Here is a 19524-nt window from a genome sequence, read left to right on the forward strand (position 1 = left end):
TTACTTCTCGATTGTAGAAGAGAGGAATCTCTCTCTCTCTCTCTCTCTCTCTCTCTCGTGGGGAGGGGTCTGTGAAGAGGGGAGCTGTGAGGGAGGAAAGAGCCCCTTCAGGAGAAGGAGGCTGCCATTGTGGGAATTAGATAAGGAAACAAGAGAGAGCGAGAAGGGAGGAGAAGAGAGAAAAGGAAGAGCAAGGGACGGGCCCGAGCCTGTCAGCAGCCTGAGGGGAACAAGCGGTCATGGCAGTGGCAGCAGTGAGGAAGGGCCCAGTCAACCGTTGCTGCTCCTGTGGGAAGGAGCAGGAGTGGGGCTCAGGTGAGAGTGGGGAGGTCTCTGGGGATAGGGGGCTGCAGCTTGGCTAATAGGCACCACAATGCTACAGCTGTGACCAAGGGGGGTGAGAGGGATGGAGTAAATAGATGAAGGAGGAGGAGCAGGAGTGCAGCTCAGGTGATGGTGGAGAGATCTCTGAGGTGAGGGGGGCTGTGGCAGGGGGTGAGGGGAGCAATCAAGTACTAGCGCACAGATGCTCTGCACGGTTAAGCTAGTATATTATATTGCTTGTATACATTCTTATTCAGTGATGGGAAGTAACAAGGATGAAGGATTTTCAATCAGCCATTTGGGGCTTTTCATTATGGAAGAGAATTCCACTGTTGTAGAGAAACCAGTATTATGTATGTATGTTTGTTTGTTTGTAGATTTAATATACCATCCAATCCACAGACTCAGGGCGGTGTACAAACAAGAACAGCATCCGAGATTTTTGGGGGGGGGGATTAAAGGGCAAATGCCTGGCGGAAAAGAAGTGTCTTCAATAAGGTTTTAAAGGCTGAAAGGGAGGAGGCAGACCAAATCTGGGGAGGAAGAGAATTCCAAAGTGAAGGGACGGCAACAGAGGAAGCCCTTCCACGGGCACTAGTACTATGGAGCTCTCTGACACCAGGGACTGAAAGAAGTGCAACCTGTGAAGATCTCACAGGATGGGACAGGACTGGCCGGGAGACGTGGTCCTGAAGTTAAACAGGTGCTAAGTTCTGAAGGGTTTTAAAGGTAAGAACCAGCACCAACACAGACCCGGAAACAAATAGGTAACCAGTGCAGCGATTGCATGAGAGATGTCACACTATCATATCTCCTAGTGCCCATAAGCAGGTGGGCCGCCGCATTCTGGACCAACTGGAGCTTCTGGGTCGTCTTCAAAGGCAACCCCAGGTAGAGCGCATTACAGTAATCCAGACAAGAGATGACGAGGGCATGAGTTACCATTGCCAGGGCCTGCTTGGCAAAATGATGACTCTTTTCTGTTGGTTAAAGCACAGTAGTCTTAATGGGGTGAGCAATAGGCCTGTTCCCTGGCAACGGATAGGCCTGTGCCCTGGCAACAGATGAGAAAAAGCACAGGAGGTTCTGGGAGGGGTGGGTGAGGAAGTGCAGACCTTTCCCTATAGAGCTCTATGGGGAAAACACTTCCCAAAGCACCTGATGTACCTTCCCAGCCTCTGCTGGGGCACAGGGCTCTGCTTCCCATAAAGAACACACACACACACACACACATTGAAAGGACACAGTATTAAGTGGATATGGCTGTTCTTGGAGTGGCTGACTGCCTTAGCATGGTTTCAAAAGGTTGGTATAACTTATTAAGTTATTCAGATATTCTGAAATGCACCCCTAGTGAGCAATATACTTATTATATTGTAAGCCACCTTGAACATTCAGGTGAGTTCTGCCATAACAGGGAGGACTCTTGACAGTTGGAACTCAGACAAAATCCCTCCTGTGCTGGCGGAACTCTGTTAGAGTTCCAACATGCCCGTCAAACCCAAATTAAATGGCCCTCACCACTGAGAGGTACAGTTCAGGCCATTTTGAAAGTAAAATGGCAAGTCCAGTAGTTCTCAACTGGAAGGCAGACTGGCTACCATTTGGTTGGCTGCTATGTATGTTAAAGGGGAAACCCCTTTAACCCCTGCTAACTAGGCAAAGAGGCACCTTTTACCATGGTGATTCTCTTTATTTAACGGGGGAGAGTAACTGGCCCTATCCACCCCCAGCACAGTACTTCCAGTGACTGTTGCTGGTGTCTATCTTATGTTTCTTTTTCGAATGTGAGCCCTTTGGGGACAGGGATCCATCTTATTTATTTATTATTTCTCTGTGTAAACTGCCCTGAGCCATTTTTTTTGGAAGGGTGGTTGTTGGGGAATGCTGGATTTCTGATTTGACACAACCATTTTGGGAAGCCATTTTGGCCCTCCCAACTATTTCTTCATTGAGTTGCAGCAGATCCAATTTTGTTGTTGTTGCATATGTTGTCTCCAGTGCCCATGTAGGTAAATGTGAATGATTGCAAAGTACCATACCATGTATAGCTTGCTGCTTTACAGCTATTAAGGTACATTCTGAACATTTTGATCTACACAGATCATAGGGCCTTTTCAGCTTTTAAAGCAGTGGGGGCACAGATTGTTGCAAAAACTGAGGTCAGAGTGGAGGCTTCAGCAATAAGAAGGGAGAGGGGCTACTTTCAGGCAGTGATATTTGGTATGATAATAGAAGTGATTCAAGCCTGTCCCTGTTTTAATCTGTGAAATGCTGGAGGGGCTGTTGAACATATCTATATGTGTCATCTAGTTGGCCATAAGACAACAACTCTGCAGTGTATTCCTTTACAGATCCCAGCCAAATCTCCTGAGAAATGTGTTTAGGCAGTTATAATGGAATTTAGAAAATCCAGTAAACTTCATCAGTTGTCCTGAGAACTGCAGCAGATATTATATGAAACCAGTTTTTCCCCCTTTTACAAGCATCCCAAATGTTGACACTGAATCAAACAGTGCATAAACTATACTTGAGTTTTAATTAAAAGGAAAACTGATAAATTACTAAGATTCTGGTGTGTGCAAGATGGCTATCTGTTATGCAAACTCATTTTAGTGTCTAATGTTCTATCTCTAACATATGAAATGGTCTCCGGATTAATTTTTATCATAAATGGAAATTATATCATAAATACTTATATATCATTAAAAAAAAATTCCAGTTCTTCCCCAGCAAATGCAATTAGATTAACAAAATCATGGCATTATAAAGTGTGAGGCTTAGGAATTGCGGTGACCACTGGAAGTATGTGAGAAAATTTTGCAATTAACAATTAATAACAACAATTAAGAAATTAAGGAAGAAATTGCTTGTGTGTTGTTTTTAAGTTTAAGCAAAAATGACTATCAGTCCTTGAAAGGTTAACTGTCAGATTAAGTAATAGGGATGCAGACTGGCCAATGGCTACCCGGGGGCAAATATTAAGTTTACTCCAGCTCACACAATTTACAAAAAAAAGATTAGCTCCCTTGTGTCTCTCGAGAACTTATGGAGAGCAGGCCTCATATTCCACAGCAGGCTTTGATAACCCAGCAAGCAGCACCAGGCCCTGACTGGTCATGTGAGAATCTGAGCTAATGGTATACATTTCCAGTGATGTAAAAGTAAATTAGAGAACAGGAAAAGTTATTACACTGGAGATTGTAGGACTATGGGGAATAATAAAAATCAGGTTACCCTAATTTCCTTTGAACAACTAAATATATACAGGTCATTACTGCCTTTAATAGGTAGGCCTCAAAAGTGCAAGACTCAATTCTGAACTGAAACCTTGGGGGCAAAGGGGGTGGGATACCCAAGCAACCAAAGGTACTGTCAAAGGGAAAGGCCAGAAATAAGTTGTGTTTCTGCTTAAATAATTATAAGTGCAATATGCCTTTTTGATAGTAAATGTAATACGTATGAAATATTTGTTAGAAAGCTCAGGAGGAGAGATTTCTTCATCTACCCCTGCTTCAATGGAAGTGCACAGGTAAGGGAACACTGCTAATTAATATTGTCTGGAGACATGGAGTTAAAGTTCCAAATAAAGTAGTTTATTTAGGAAATCCATCAGGGAGAGAGATAAGACCTACATACATGAACTCTGGTAAAATGGCTGAAGCCTGTGTAGCACTTCCTAGGTTTGGTGAGATATCTTTGTGCCTCACTATGATCAGTAAGCTTTTCTAGCAACCATAATGAAGAAGGACTCTTTTGGTGTTTAAAGGTAGCCTCTCTGCTTTGACTATTTGAACATCAGAGAGTATCACAAGGTAGTTTAAAGTGGTAGTGTATCTGCATGATTAGCTAATTGAAAGGACATGTTACTTCCTCTTATGGGCTAGCGCCTGGAGTGATCCTTCTTGCCTGGGCTTTGTTCCCCCCCTGGGTTGACCATGGGCATATCAAGGTTGGAGTGGGCCCTTGGACAAAGATGAGCCCCACCCACCTTCTTTTAGGGAATGTGAGGATGGGAGAAAAGAGCAAGCTGTCACCTTGCTGGTAGGGCTCCCTCCCTCAGGGGCGTAGGAACATATATTCAATTGTAACTTCGCCCCTGAGGCTGATTCTGGTAGCTGTTGCTCCTGGATTCTGCTTATCAGCCATGCTTCTATCTTCCCTGCACCCATTTTTTCATTCCTTTATTGACTACAACATTTGGGTATCCAAAATTGGGAATGCTTGTACTAATTGTACTAATATATTGTGTAGAGTCCCCCGCCCCCCGCCGCACGCACACACAGACACACCTTCTGATAATTGCTTTACAACATTTTTTATTCTTGTCACTGGAGCTCTTCTGGAAGCTAGCTATTGCTCCACAGGTATACCAAACTGTGTTCTAACCTACTACCTCACTTTGGAATTCTTCAGGACTGGAACAAGTGGACATGCTCAGAATCTGTATGTGCTAATTTCAAGAAATCGAAACCAGAGGTGTTGATCTTTTGTGGACAACTGGGAGAACTTCTTCTCCCATGGCCTATTTCTCAGGATATTTATTTATTTATTTATTTATTTAACATATTTTCATACGGGCAGTTTACAACAAAGCAAAACAAACAGAAAATGTTAAAACATTAGTTAAAACAAAATAACAGAAAAGGTTAAAACATTACAACAATTTAATTTTTTAAAAACAGGGTTAAAACAATTAAAACAATATTTAATTAAAAGCCTGGGTGAACAGATGCATCTTTAAAGACTTTTTAAAAGGTGTCAGAGATGGGGAGGCTCTTATTTTAGCAGGGAGCTCATTCCAAAGACTCAGGGCAACCGTGGAGAAGGCCCAACTGCAAGTAGCCACCAGACGAGCCAGTGGCAACTGTAGATGGACCTCTCCTGATGATCTTCATGGGCAGTGGGGTTCATAACTAAGAATTTGTTCTCTTAAATACCCAGGGCCCAAGCCGTTTAGGGCTTTATAGATTATAACCAGCACCTTGTATTTTGCCTGGAAACCTATCGGCAGCCAGTGTAGCTCTTTCAGTATGGAAGTAACATATTTAGAGCATGCAGATTCATTTAAGCATTGAAGCTCATCTGACTGCCTTAATATTTCAGTTTTCCCACAACCTGGAAATCTGCCATTATTATACAGCTTGTATACAATCTTCCCTTTCTCCTTCCCAATGCAGGTTCCTGAACTCCTTGAAAAGCTACTCCTTAGAATCAGAGGATCCTTGGGAAAGGCATGAGATAGAGTGAGAGAGGGGAATTCCCCCATACTGGGCACAACCATCTTTGGTAAGTGGAGCTACTACTCCACTTTATGGGATCCTTGAGGGAAGTAAGATGGGAAAACCAAAGGTATTCCCATTTATTTAAGGTAGAAATGCTAGAGAGTAATTCAGTAAGCTTTCTTATGGATACAACAAAACTTGCAATGTCCAAGTTGATGAATGCATGTATGGATGTTTCTAACAACAACAACAACAACAACAACAACAACCTTTATTTGTTAGCTGCCCCATAACAAATTGTTCTCTGGGCAGCTCACAACAGAGGATTAAAAAATACAGTAAAACCACATAACACGTTAAATAATATCAGACAAAAAAGAAGAAAAATACAAAAGACAATACAAAGCAGATTAAAAACTCATCTTAAAATTAGTTAAAAATCAGATCAAAACTGAAAACCAAAATTTAGAAGACCTGTGTGAACAAAAAGGTCTTTACCTGGCATCTAAAAGAACAAAGTGATGAAGCCAGGTGAACCTCACTGGGGAGGCTATTCCATAATAGGGGTGCAACCACTGAAAAGGCTGTCTCCCTGGTAGCCACTCGCCTCACCTCGTTTGACAGGGGCACCTGCTGGAGGGCCTCTGAAGAAGATCTTAAGGTTTGGGTAGGGACACATGAGTCACGGTGCTCTCTCAGGTAACCTGGTCCCAAGCCATTTAAGGCTTTAAAGATTAAAACCATCACTTTTAATTGGATGCAGAAATGGACTGGGAGCCAGTGCAAATGATGAAGCTCTGGTGTTATATGATCAAAACATCCAGTCCCAGTTAATAATCTTGCAGCCCTATTTTGTACCAGCTACAGTTTCCAGTCAGTTTTCAAAGGCAGTCCCATGTACAACACATTGCATTAATCTAAGCAAGAAGTTACCAGAGCATAAGTAACTGTGGCCAAGCGATCTCTGTCCAGGGTAAGGTTGCAGTTGGAGTATCAGCCGAAGCTGATAAAAGGTGCTCCAAGCCACAGAACTTGAACCTCTACTGACAGAGCTGGATCAATGAGCACCTCCAAACTGATAACTGGTCCTTCAGAGGGAGTGCAATCCCATTTAGGACAGGCTGAACATCATTCACCTGGGCAGATGAACCACCGACCAACAGTATATCAGTCTTGTCTGGAGTGAGTCTCAGCTTATTCATCCTCATCCAGTCCATTACTGCAACCAAGTACCGATTCAGGACACTCACCACTTCACCTGCATCTGATGAAAAAGAGAGTTACAACTGAGTGTCATCTGCATATTAATGACACCTCAAGCCAAATCTTCTGGTGACCTCTCCCAGTGTTTTCATGTAGATGTTAAACAGCATAGGGGAAAGAAGAGAACCTTGCAGAACTCCATAGCATAATTGTGAAGGAGTTGAGCAGTAGTCCACCAGCACCACCTTTTGGTAACGGGCCTCAAGGTAGGAGCAGAACCACTTCCAAACATTGCCTCTCTCACACTCAACTCAGCTAGCCTATCCAAGTGGATACCATGGTCAATGCTATCGAAAGCTGCTGAGAGATCCAAGAGAATAAATAGGGGGTTGCACTCCCCCCCCACTCTCTCTCTGCATAGGTCATCCCACAGGGTGACCAAAGCAGTTTCTGTAGGGATGTGCATTTTGATTTGGGTACAAAACGTTTTGTGTCCAAAAATGGCACTTTAAGACATTTTGTACACATACCGAAAAGGGGAAATGCCATAACAAAGAGTTTTGGACCTGAATTGAAATGGCCCCATTTTGGAAATGAAGATTTGTATTTTGTAAAAAAAATTGGACTTATTTTTCAATCGCTAGCAGCCTCCAAAAGTATCCCTTTTAGTTCTTCTGCTGATGTCTGTTTGGATTTCCTGCCCTTCAGGCCTACAGATTGGCAGGCGAAAGCAGGGCCGGATGCGGCAGGGAGGAGCTTCCAGAGCAGCAGGGACAGAGTGGCAGACAGAGTGGCAGGGACAGGGACACAGGGAGCTTGCCGGCCAGAGCCTGGAGAGCTCTTTGCTTGTGTGGGCACAGCTGCGGTGTCAGAGAGGAGGCGGATGGCGGGGTGAGGAGCCATGGGTCCTGGAAGAGCAGGTGGGCAGTGGGGTATGGCGTATGGTGGGGTATGGAGGCAGCGGTGGGGTATGCAGGCGGTGGTGGCAGGCCCTATCGGAGGAGGTGGGCGGGCGAGTGAAAATGGCGGGGAGGGAAGGAGGGAGCCCATTACCGGGGAGAGAAAGCGGGGAAGGAGAACAGATGGGAAGGAGGACAACAACGGGGAATGGACTGGGGCGGAAGGGAGGGGGGAAGTGGCGGGCAGATGCAGCCTGCAATTCAGCTTCGGAGCAATTCGGCTCTGAAACCGAAAATTGGGGGCTTCGGGAGAGTTGATTTTGGACCCTCCCCAAATGGGGGGGCCCTTCAGATTCGGCCAAAGCCGAATGGAAAAACCCCTGAAATGCACAACCCTAAGTTTCTGTTCCAAAGCCGGGTGATGTTCAGGCTGATTATAGGCTGATGTATTGACATTAAGAGTATGCACAGTTGAGTTGGCAATGGATCACTTTTCCAGTGTTCTGGGTGAAGAAGGAACAGTGTGGGAGCAGGCCTCCATCTCTGGGTCTGTTGTCCAAATCTCCAGTGTAACATTTGCATATGTGTGTGAAACTGTATGTAGAAAAGACTCTTTTCTACACTCAAGAACCCAGAGAGGTTAAAAATAATATGTGATATTTAAGTTTTAAATTATACGGATATTTTGTCTGCCCTTTATGATATAAATAGTGCTGAATTTTGTTTGCATATACTAGTCTTATCTATATATATAATTCGCTTACGGACGACCGAGTTGAGGACTATGTCTTGAGGCATCTGGAGCCGTGTGGATGCCTGAAGCCATGATTACCTAATGCCTTGGGAAGGGAGGGGCAGCAAGCTGGGACAGCAGGCAGAATCTGCAGACTCAGGAGACAGAAGAAGAAAGGAGGAAAGGCAGAGGGGAAAGGAGGAATCATTGCCTGGGGAGGGACTGGGAGCAGCAGTGAGGGAGGTGGGAATCGACAGACTCGGGAACAGGAAAGGAAAGGAAAAGGGAAGGGAAGGTGGAGAAAACCAACCACAGAGAGGGGATGGCTGACCACAGAGAGAGGTGCGGGGGGGGGGGAGAGACAGAATGAGTGAGAGAGGTGTGAAGGAGGGAGAGACAGAGAGAGCGAGAGAGGCGTGGGGGGAGAGATAGAGAGAGCGAGAGAGGCGCGGGAGGAAAGACAGAAAGAGTGAGGGGGAGAGACAGAGCGAGCGGCAGAGGTGTGGGGCGAGAGACAGAGCGAGCGAGAGAGGCGCGGGGGGAGGCAGAGTGAGCGAGAGAGGTGCGGGGGGGAGACAGAGCAAGCGAGAGAGATGCGGGGGGAGAGGCAGAGCGAGTAAGAGAGGCATGGGGGGAGAGGCAGAGCAAGTGAGAGAGGCACGGGGGAGAGACAGAAAGAGCGAGGGGGGAGAGACAGAGCGAGCAACAGAGGTGCGGGGGGAGAGATAGAGTGAGCGAGAGAGGTGCAGGGGGAGACAGAGCGAGCGAGAGAGATGCGGGGGGAGAGGCAGAGCGATTGAGAGAGGCATGGGGGAGAGGCAGGCCGAGTGAGAGAGGCGCGGGGGAGAGACAGAATGAGCGAGAGGCATGGGGGAGAGACAGAGCGAGAAAGAGAGGCGTGGGGGGAGAGACAGAGCGAGTGAGAGAGGCACAGGGGGAGACAGAGAGAGAAAGAGAGGCACGGGGGAGAGACAGAGCGAGCAAGAGAGGCACGGGGAGACAGAGAGAGTGAGAGAGGCACGGGGAGAGAGAGAGAGCGAGTGACAGAGGTGCGGGAGGAGAGAAAGAGTGAGCGAGAGAGGCGTGGGGGGAGGCAGAGCGAGCGAGAGAGGCACGGGGGGAGAGGCAGAGCGAGTGAGAGAGGCATGGGGGGAGAGGCAGAGTGAGTGAGAGAGGCACGGGGTGAGAGACAGAATGAGCGAGAGGCATGGGGGAGAGACAGAGCGAGCAAGAGAGGCGTGGGGGGGAGAGACAGAGCAAGTGAGAGAGGCACAGGGGGAGACAGAGAGAGCGAGAGAGGCACGGGGGGAGAGACAGAGCGAGCGAGAGAGGCACGGGGGAGAGACAGAGAGAGAAAGAGGCGCGGGGGAGAGACACACAGAGAGAGAGGCGTGGGGTGGCTAGACAGAGAGAGGGGGGGTGGGGGGCAGAGACAGAGTGAGCGAGAGAGGTGTGGGGGGGAGAGACAACCCGAGCAAGAGAGCTGTGGGAGGACCAGCCAAAAGAATTCTCCCAACTAAACCCATAAAGGAAGTAAACTACCGCACAGATGCTCTGTGCGGGTTCAGCTAGTATGATATATTGCTAAAATTATTGTTTGTTTTTAATGGAAAATGCCAAATAGTTTTTTTTTTTTTAAGAATCCTATTTTTCCAAGGCTCCTGATGAGATTTATACACATAAGTTACACTCACAAGATCTCATAGGACATATTACACTGAAGATATGAACATCAGAAGCAGGGAGGTACACTACCATATTGACCAGAATAGAAGGTGACTCTGAATTTAAGATGATGCCTTAAAAGACTGATGTTAAATTCAGGTATACCTGTATTTACCCTAAAGAAAGAGGATTCTGAATTCAATACACACAAACACACACCATATTTACTGTAACTGGAAAGATCTGGGGGGAAACCTCATCTATTCTATTCTATTCTATTCTATTCTATTCTATTCTATTCTATTCTATTCTATTCTATTCAGGTAAATAGAATCCTGCTTTCTCCCTTCCATGCCCCTCCAGGTTTACACTGCAGATTACTTCTCTGTAGCTAAGACTATTTAATTTAATTTAATTTAATTTAATTTAATTTAATTTAATTTAATTTAATTTAATTATTTATTTATTACATTTATATCCCGCTCTTCCTCTGAGGAGCTCAGAGCGGTGTACATGGATATTTTTATCCTCACAACAACCATGTTGCGGTTGCCATGAACCGGACGCCCACACGACTGCCAGCTCTGTCATGGATCTGGCAGGGGCTTGGGAGTGTGGGGGCCGTGAGCCCCCCAGAAGCTCCAGCATGCCCTGTGCAAGTGTGCAGGGCATGCTGGAGAGGCCTCCTGGTTGGGGTTCTACTCGTGAGTTGCCGTGGAGCAAAGCCGTACTGTGGCAACACATGATTTTAAAAGCCAGGTTTGTGGAGCACTCGCTCCTCAAACCTGGTTTAAGGGCAGGGGTAGTTTAGTGGGTTACCCACTTAAGAACCACCGGGCTCTCAGCCGAGCCTGGTGGTTCTCACGATGGGAGAAAATCGGGCTAGCCTCCGCTAGCCCAATTTTCTCCCATTGTGTGGATAGCCTCACTATCTTGCAGCTCCAGTGTACACATGTAAGTTTGTGTAAGAAGAGATCAAGCATAGTCACATACTTAGGTCACACACTTTGGCAGATCTGTAATTCAGAAGACTTGGAATGGGAAATATGATGTTCATATACAATCAAATGCACCGTAGTTAGCACAAGAGAAGATAACATGTAGCTGAGACCCATGGATATTTTCTAGGTTACATACCAAGATATTGGTAGTATCAACAATATAATGCAAGTATTATGGCCTCATTCACACATCATGTGGAACTCCAGTCCAATAGACCTGTGGTTCCGCTCCCCACCCCACCCCACCCCACCCCACCCCACCCCACCCCCACTCTCCTGTCCACATTCAGACAAGACTGCAGAGAGGAGCGGGAACTGGCTATGCAGGTTTCCTTCTTGCTTGAAAAACAGCCCGCACAGCCAGTCATGGTTGGAGAGGAGGACCCGGTTGGAGCGAATGTAGCCTCCAGTGCTGCATTTGGACTTCACGCTCCAGCACTCTAACCCCGATTATGAGCAGCGAAACTCACTGCACACTAAGGGTTTAAATTCTAGTTTGCAGAACACAACCGTGGGTTGTTTGGAAACAGGACCAGAGTTGTACGCATTCGGACGTGACGGTTGCCCTGCAACTCTGATTCTGTATTACATGCAAACGCAGCCTATGTCTTGTCAGTACTGAGTGTGAATATGATCATCGTAAAAAGTCCAAAGGAACACCATAAATAAAGGGTCGAATGAACTTATTGCAAAGCAATTGTGCATTGGACTTAATCTGAAGGTCCTATTTCTATGTTTGCCTTTTTCTTTTCTTCAGACTACATTCAACTATCCAATGAGAGTGTAAGTCTAACTAGTGTCAGCAGAAGTTCATATGCAGATAGAAGGCAACTCATGCCCCCGAGCATTAAGCCAGTCCCAAATTAAAGTCATGTCTCCAGCATAAAAGTGCTTTGTGCTACCTGCCAGGCCACAAGATTGGCAAAAAAGTAAGTATTTTTTTCCTTTAAGAGCTATGGTTTCCTGTTGTTAATCTTAAAGCATAATAAAAACTTAAATATATATTGTGAAAATGCCGTGCCTGCCTAATCAAGATGGTTGCCTCGAAGAATATGCCATAAAACACTGTGAAAGGTTTACTGTACCCTCAAAAACTACAGGTTTATTAGTTCTCGAGGATATTTTGGAATTGCAATTTTTTTTCTAATTTCCTCTTGAACTTGATTCTGTCCAAAGATGAAGATAAAAGGGTTAAGTTCACCTACAATGAGAAAAAAACCTCTAAATATTCATAGGGAGATCATTTATAGCTCGATCCAATGATCTGGTATGCTGATGCAATGAGCTAATATCTGTTGAAAAAATCTGAGTGTAAACGGAAGAGGCCAACCTCATCTTGTCAAGATGAGGTGCTGGGACCTGAGACCTTCAGCTCCACTGACAGACACTAAACTAGCACAGCTGTGCCTCTGCTTCTTTCAAGATAATTCCAGAGCTGTGGGTTGTCATGCCTGAACAATGAATAACCTGAATGGAGCCCAACTGGATTAATCAAATGCCCTTGGTCTTCCCTCCTAAAGATGGACATCCTACATAGCCATCGTTACAGGAGAACGCTGGTATCAATGAAGGTTCCGTTCTCCGCTATAATAACAGATAACGGAACTGCGGATACCGAGGCATTGAGTCAATGGGAATCAGGGGTTAATGGTCCTGGGGGTGGGGGACATCAAAATAATGCAGAAACTGATCAAAATAATGCAAAATGCTGTATCATGCTTTGCAGGTCTCCAGATGTCCTGTGATGCTCTTCATAAGGCCCAATTCTGCAATTTCTTGGTGAAAAGGTGCAGTTAATTTTTTTTCTTTAAATATGAGCCACAAAATGGCTCCTGTGCTCAAAATGGAAGCCAGAAATTACCTTGGAGGTCATTTCAGGCCACCCTGAACCCACAGCTATATAGAATTAACCCCCCCTTTTTTTGCCTGTTCCCCCCGCCCCCACAACATATGCTGAGGTTGGGTGTCAATTACCTGACCGCAGAGACCCGAAAATATAAATGCTGGATCCATGAATGGTGAGGTTCTCCTGTACTAAAATTTGTTATGACTATGATCTAAACTTGTTTCTAGACCAAGGTCGGTTTCCAGGCCCCATTTTCTGGGACTTAAAGTACAGCCAGCGAAAGGACTGCTCTGCTGTCCAAACAAATGTAGGTAGACTCCTAGTACTTAAAAAAAAAAACCTGGCCCATCCTGTAGTGCCTGCCAATCACAGGAGGCAATATTGCTTACTCTTGTTTGCTTCTGTTTAAAAAAGTAGTCTGAGACCCAGTTACACATACTCCAAGGCAGGTTCCAGCTTCAGACTGGTCTTATCATCCCTAACAGTTCCTCCAGATCAAGGATAACATAATGGAAGATCTAGGCTGCCTTTCTTTACCTTGTGGTGGCCCCTTTACCATGAGGTAAAGGTGCAGCACCACAGGTGCACTAGCACCACCACTGCTGGTTTTCTTCCTTCCACTCTCTTACCCTTCTCTTTACTCTGCAGGGTGCTAGCGCCAATGCTGCACCTTTTCATCATCCCACTCCCACTATTTTAGAAAGGAGGAAGGAAGCAGAAGAGGAACTGTGGAGCAGAGGAGAATGATAGCTAGGCTAGAGAATGATGCTCTATACAACATGTTCCTCTCTTCCTGTTCCCTTCCCCTCTTTCTAAAATGTCAGGGTGGGAGGAAGGTTCAGTGATGATGCAATGGTTCACCAGTGTGTTGCCCAATGAGAGGCCAGTGAATGTGACTGGCTGAAGATGGAGACTGGTGGGTGCAAGATGCCTACTACCCATCTACTGCCTGAAGTTACCACTTCAGTCAACTTCATGGACAGGCCGGCTGTGAGAGAATGGTCTGAAGACACATGACGCTGTTGCACTGCTCAAGCAAAGAAAATATGGCCCTGTAAGGTGTGTCTGTACAGGAGATTGCTTGAAAACCTGGCAGTCTTTGGAAGAAGAAGTGATAAAATAGAAAATACTTGAAGAGCAATCTGATTATGTATGAAACAAATAGCAGAGAAACCTTGAAGATAGAATACTTATTTAAAAAATACAAGAATGGCAGGGAGACCATTGCACAATGTATAATGTTTCATTGTATTGCCTTAAAGATACTGTATCTAGGAAACAAACTAATGATTAAGTAAAGACGGGATTTTGCTTTTTGCTGTTTCTTTCCAAGTAGTCCACCCCCACATAGGTCACTTGGAATTCATTTGTCTACATCCTGGATGGCACGTAGTTCAGGGGAAAGGCCTGGGATCTTTGCAAAAGGAATGTGACAGGGCATGGGAATCATAGCATCACGGTGGTCACTTGAGCATATTTTGGCTTGCCTTAAAACAAGCAAGTACCGTCAGACCTCCTGGACTCTAGCAAATCGGTCTTGCTGTTGGGCTACCTACCAGGGCCTGAATGCTAGAGGAAAAGTGTGTGGGTTTTTGACTGCGCTGCAGGCACTGAAGGCCTCTTCCCCACTGCTGTGTGCTTCTTGACTTCCAGTTGTATACAGTGACCTCAGCAACAATCCAGCATCCTGTTACAGTCCATTTCAATAATTAAATAGTTAGAGATGGCAGTTTTCTCACCATCAGTAGCAAAACTGGTGCTCCACGTTCCTTCCACCCACACAGAAAATCAGGACTGTTTGTTTTTAATTATATTAGCTGGTGCCTATTAATGGATTTCACAATCTGCTAAAGAAATGTTTGCTGTTTGCAAAGAAAAAGGCACTGGCAAGTAGTAAAAGCAGTTTATTTCTTCGTTATGGTATTTCAAAGAAAGGAACCAGGTGCCAGCAAAGTCATATGTCTGAAATTTCAGTCATAGAAAGCAGGCTCAGTGGCAGATTTACTCTTCCAAGGAAGTGCATAGCTCACCCATCTGGAGAATAATTAGAATCATCAGGTCAGAAGGGTCCAAAAGGCCACTGGGGCAAGCTAGCTCCCTAAGATGGTCCCATGTTAGCTAAACAATACAATCCAGACTACAGTGCACTACAAACAAACACACCAAAGTGTATCACTTATCAGTGTCTGCAGAACAACTTTCCAGCTTACTAACCCAGCTTCTGTCCCCAAGTAACTCAAAACATTAGTTTCTCCATCACAGGTCAGAAGGCAATGCTAGATCTGGAGCTTTCAGGCTGCCTATGGCAGTGAGTTCAGTGATATCTGGGAACCTAAGGTGAACAGGACTATTTGTCACCACTATCTGTCTTCCAAGAGCAAGACCATCGCCAGGTATAAAGCAACATGGGCCAGGCCTCTTTGTCCTGCTTAGAGAATTCACTGCCACAGGGTGTGGTGAAAACCAATGACTTTAAAAGGGAATTAGAGTATTGGTTAATTAAGGGTAGGCCTTCTATGAGGGGAGGGGAGCTGGTTGCCTTAAGAAGCATATAACTGGGACACCAGTGGGGCAGCTGGACACCTCCTTCTGTCCCCACCACTTCGCCTGCCTTTTACCACTTGAACAAAAGGGAAAGGGAGCAGCATTTGGCACCCTCCCTCCGGTTTTGGGCCACTGCCAAGGTCAGTCAGGAACAATGAGTCGTGGAGGCTCTGTAACTCAGGATCTATAGCTAAACAGAAGCTCCATGTTCAGAAGCAGTATGCATCTGAAGAGTAATTGCTGGAGAAAAACAACAGAGGAAGGGCTGATGCCTTCATATTGTGCTTGTGGCCTGGCTGGCTGGCTGGCTGTTGCTGGAGCCAGGATGCTGGATTACAGAGTTCATGGTCTGATCCAGCTTTGCCTCTCTTATGCAATGCAACCATTAGCTTATATAGGAGAAAGTAAAGGGATGTCCCGCTGCAGTGGAAGCTGAATCTGCCTCTGATGTCAAGGCCTGGCAAGCATGTTTTCCCCTTTCCACATTTGTCCAGATTTACAGCCTGTTTTTCCTCACATGAAACTAGTGCTGGGGATAACTCAGAAGTGGCTAGGGGAAATAATTACTGTCTCCCCCAAAAATTACTGTCTCCCTGAGCCTAATGACAACCCAATTTGTGGGGTAATGCCCCCATTAATGTCCTCTGCAGTGTGGTAGCATTTCACTCTGTTTTTTCCAGTATCTAATATTCAGAGACATACAGTACTGGTTGACATACAGATTAACAAAGCATGTCTGCAATGAATGTGCTCCATGTGCTACAAGAGAGAGCTGGTTTTCTTGACCACCCCTTCCCTCTGCAGCCAATGGTGACTGGTGACTCCAGAAACTAAGTATCCCTGAAAACTGTGTACCAAAGCACATCCTGTGTACCAAAGCACATGTGTAAACATGTGCAACTTCCCTAATCCTTCTACCAGGGGCGTGGGGTTCATTGGACAAGGGGGGGCAATTTTCCCCAGGCCCAGAGGGCCAAGGCGCCCCACAGGGCTCTACAGATCTGTGGCCAGGGTGTGCCATTGCCCCCCAAATGTTTCTCTTCCCTCCCCTGCCAGCTGCGTGACTCCCAATCACGGCCAATGAACTGTTTCTCTTTTTTCAGGCAGGAGGATGACGACGACTGCTGAGAAAGGAAAGGGTTAAACCAGCCCAGCAGCAGCCGTCTTTGATTGGTCCTCCTTGAGTTGTGCTCCTCTTGTGCTTGGCAATTCAATGCAGAGTTGGCAAGGGAGCAGGAAGGGAGCATGGCCACAAGGAGAGCTGGAAAGGAAAGTCAAACAAACAAACAACTCTTGTCTGTTTTTTCTGTGAACGTGATTTCTTTCTTCAGAAGCCAACATGTGTTTTTCTCCCAGATTCATGAACCGTATGTGAATGTGTGTGTGAGAGAGATCCCATCCCCAATTGAAAACCTCCCTTGGTGTGTCTCTTCCCTATCCCCAAACCCTTGTTTGTGCTTGTGTGAGAGATTTTTTAACTTTTAAAAAATGATTTTAAATGATTGAATTCTTCCCAATAAGTCCTGGCCCATATGATCTTCTCCTCAGAACTTGCAATGAGTTGTTTTTCTCTCTGTGGAAAGGAAAGCAGAAAGTAAGAGAGCAAGAGCGAGGGGGTGGAGTTTATTGGCTGGTCTGTGGTGGTTATTAAATATATATTCGACTGTTTTTCAGCCAAACAAGTTCTCAGAATTGTATACATAGCTAGGTGGCCAGATTTGGCTTTTTAAAAGCCAAATTCTGGCTTACGGCCCATCTGACCCACGAGTATACCCCTTAGGTTCTGGCCACCCTGAACATAGCACAGAGAAAGAGAATTTTAGACTTTTAGAAAATCATTTTCAAACTTTTCAGAAGTATGCACTGAGTTATTTTCAATGCTTCTCATTTCCTATGTCTGGAAGCTAAGGGCTACCTCTGACCATGGCTGCTTTTGTTGTCCTTGGTGTACATATTTTGCCAGCCCTCAAAAGTCAAGTCCTTTCTTACTTCTCATGTTGTATCCAGTCCTTGGAGCAGCTTTGATCTGTGTGTGCGTGTGAGGGTGAGAGCGAGAGCGAGAGAGTACAAATGGGCAAATAGGGATAGGGACATTGCGAGGGTTGTATGCGTGAATACACAGTATTCACAGTAGTAGGCATATTTGTTAAAAATGTTTCTGAGCTAAGGGAATATGCATGCACAAGTACTGTATGTGTGTGAAAGTGTATGCATATATGAAGAGAGTGTAATATATGCACAGAAGGGAAAGAAAGGGCATGCTAAGAATCTTGTTTTTACCATTTCCTAACATTTTTTCTGCAAAAAAGGTATGGGGGGTGGGAGAAACAAAGAAGATGGAGAGCAAGGGAGCTCATCTTCATTTTTTGTCCCTAGGCCCACTCCAACCTTGCTACACCGCTGCCTGCTACATATGCTGTTGCACAAGCAGTAGAAATGTCTCCACTCTGCACGCAATCCAGAAGTGCTCTGGAAGAAAGGAAATATGTCACTGAGGATCAGTGAGGTAGTTCCTTTCTTCCAGAGTGTTTCTGGGGTGTGGGCAAAAGGAGGACGCTCTTACTGCTTGCACAACACACAGCGTGCATTCTAGAGGCATTGGGGGAGTTGCATGTTTGTGCAGATGTGTCCCTGCAGTCCCTCTTACATGTGTGCTTTGGCAGTCAGGATGTCAGCCACTAATTAGTTTTCCCTAATGGGACTAATAACAGCTTCAGAGTGACTCAGCGTAACAAACCTATCTCTCTTGTTCAACTGGGGAAACTTCAGAGAGGAAAATTATCCTGGAAGATAAATGTTATCCTGTAATAGATGGTGTCCTTCATATGAGCCAAATTCTGATCTCAGTTTAGCCACTATGAATCCAGCCAAAGAAATGAGGTTCCTTGTAGAGCTATATGCAACTGTCATCAAGGTGGAAACAAATCTTCCCCTATACCCTATATTTACAGTCCAAAAAGCCTCCTTTGCATGTCCTTTTTGTGTGGGAGAAAAGAAACTTGCAGAGTAAAAAATGAGATATTGGAGGCTCATCCTTTCCAGGTGTACATATGCCAAATAGTGCTATGAAGATGGCAAGCTCCCAGCATTACAAAAGAATGAAGAAAATATCAGACATGGAACTTTGTCCCTTTTCTGTGACAGAACAGCAATAAAAACTTGTCACTCCTTCTGCCTGTTTGAAAGCAGTAGACATTGAAAAGCAGCTGAAGCATTTTAAACTAGCACTTCTAAACCCTACGGAAATCTGCATGTAGAGAGCTTGAAATCCCTATGCCACATGGACTATATGGATGCCTTTTCCCCCCCTGAAAAGGACGTTTGTACTATTATGGTTGCTCAGAAAATAAGCAGGATGTTTCCTAAAACTGCAAAAAAACAAGTAGACAAATTTTATTTATGGTATTCGTCTATCTCATAATTTCTAAGTAAATTTCTTTCCCAGGGGATGAGTTATCATGCAAATGTTTGTAATCAACACAGGTTCTGTGGAACTTCTTAGTATGTCTGGAATACTCAATGACTGCACAGAACTGAGTTGTACTTCCCATTTTCCAGCTTTAGCTGTGACGTCTGCAGCACGACTCTCAGATATCAGAATTGGAGGATCATGTGGGGCTCACAAATCCCACAATAGGTAAAATCCACAATTCTCACTTTGGACATTACAATAGAAGCTCAGCAATTGAATGCATAGATCATTCACACTGTTGCTTTTCTTAGTTCTGGGTAAACCTCCAACTGGCTCCAAGAAAGGAATTGTTACACCAAGAATGGTTTCTTGGAAATGAGATCCAATTCAAACCCATGAGTTCTGGAATGCCACCAGTTAAAAGTTTGCTAGGATTTGGTGTCTTAGGTAACAGTTATTTAAAATCTGAATCAAGTAGCACTTTTGAATTGATACTGTTTTTTACTAGCAGCGTTTTTAACTGCACTATGACCTACTTCTTCAGTTGCCAGGAGTCACAAAGGTTAAGTTTAATGCAGTTTCGACTTAAAACTTGCTTGCCATTTTGGCAATGTGTAGGTTTGTGAGGAAGCACTGACAGAGGGCCAATTCTGAGAATATTCTTCTCCACGG

At 45.1% G+C, this 19524-nt stretch overlaps 1 long non-coding RNA gene across 7 annotated transcripts; it reads left to right on the plus strand.

The window, feature by feature from the left end:
* Positions 1-508: 508 nt before the first annotated feature.
* On the plus strand, positions 509-18879 carry LOC128340272 (uncharacterized). Of its 7 annotated transcripts, XR_008313566.1 has the most exons (7): positions 509-1053; positions 3802-3856; positions 5505-5613; positions 11808-11979; positions 12777-12837; positions 15159-15289; positions 16544-18879. It is a non-coding gene; the product is annotated as an uncharacterized LOC128340272 (long non-coding RNA). The 7 variants fall into 7 exon arrangements; XR_008313567.1 differs by adding an exon at positions 13124-13203 and having other exon boundaries at positions 509-5613; XR_008313563.1 differs by having other exon boundaries at positions 509-3856.
* Positions 18880-19524: the final 645 nt, after the last annotated feature.

Source organism: Hemicordylus capensis, chromosome 1, assembly GCF_027244095.1.
Source record: "Hemicordylus capensis ecotype Gifberg chromosome 1, rHemCap1.1.pri, whole genome shotgun sequence".
Classification (NCBI taxonomy): domain Eukaryota; kingdom Metazoa; phylum Chordata; class Lepidosauria; order Squamata; family Cordylidae; genus Hemicordylus; species Hemicordylus capensis.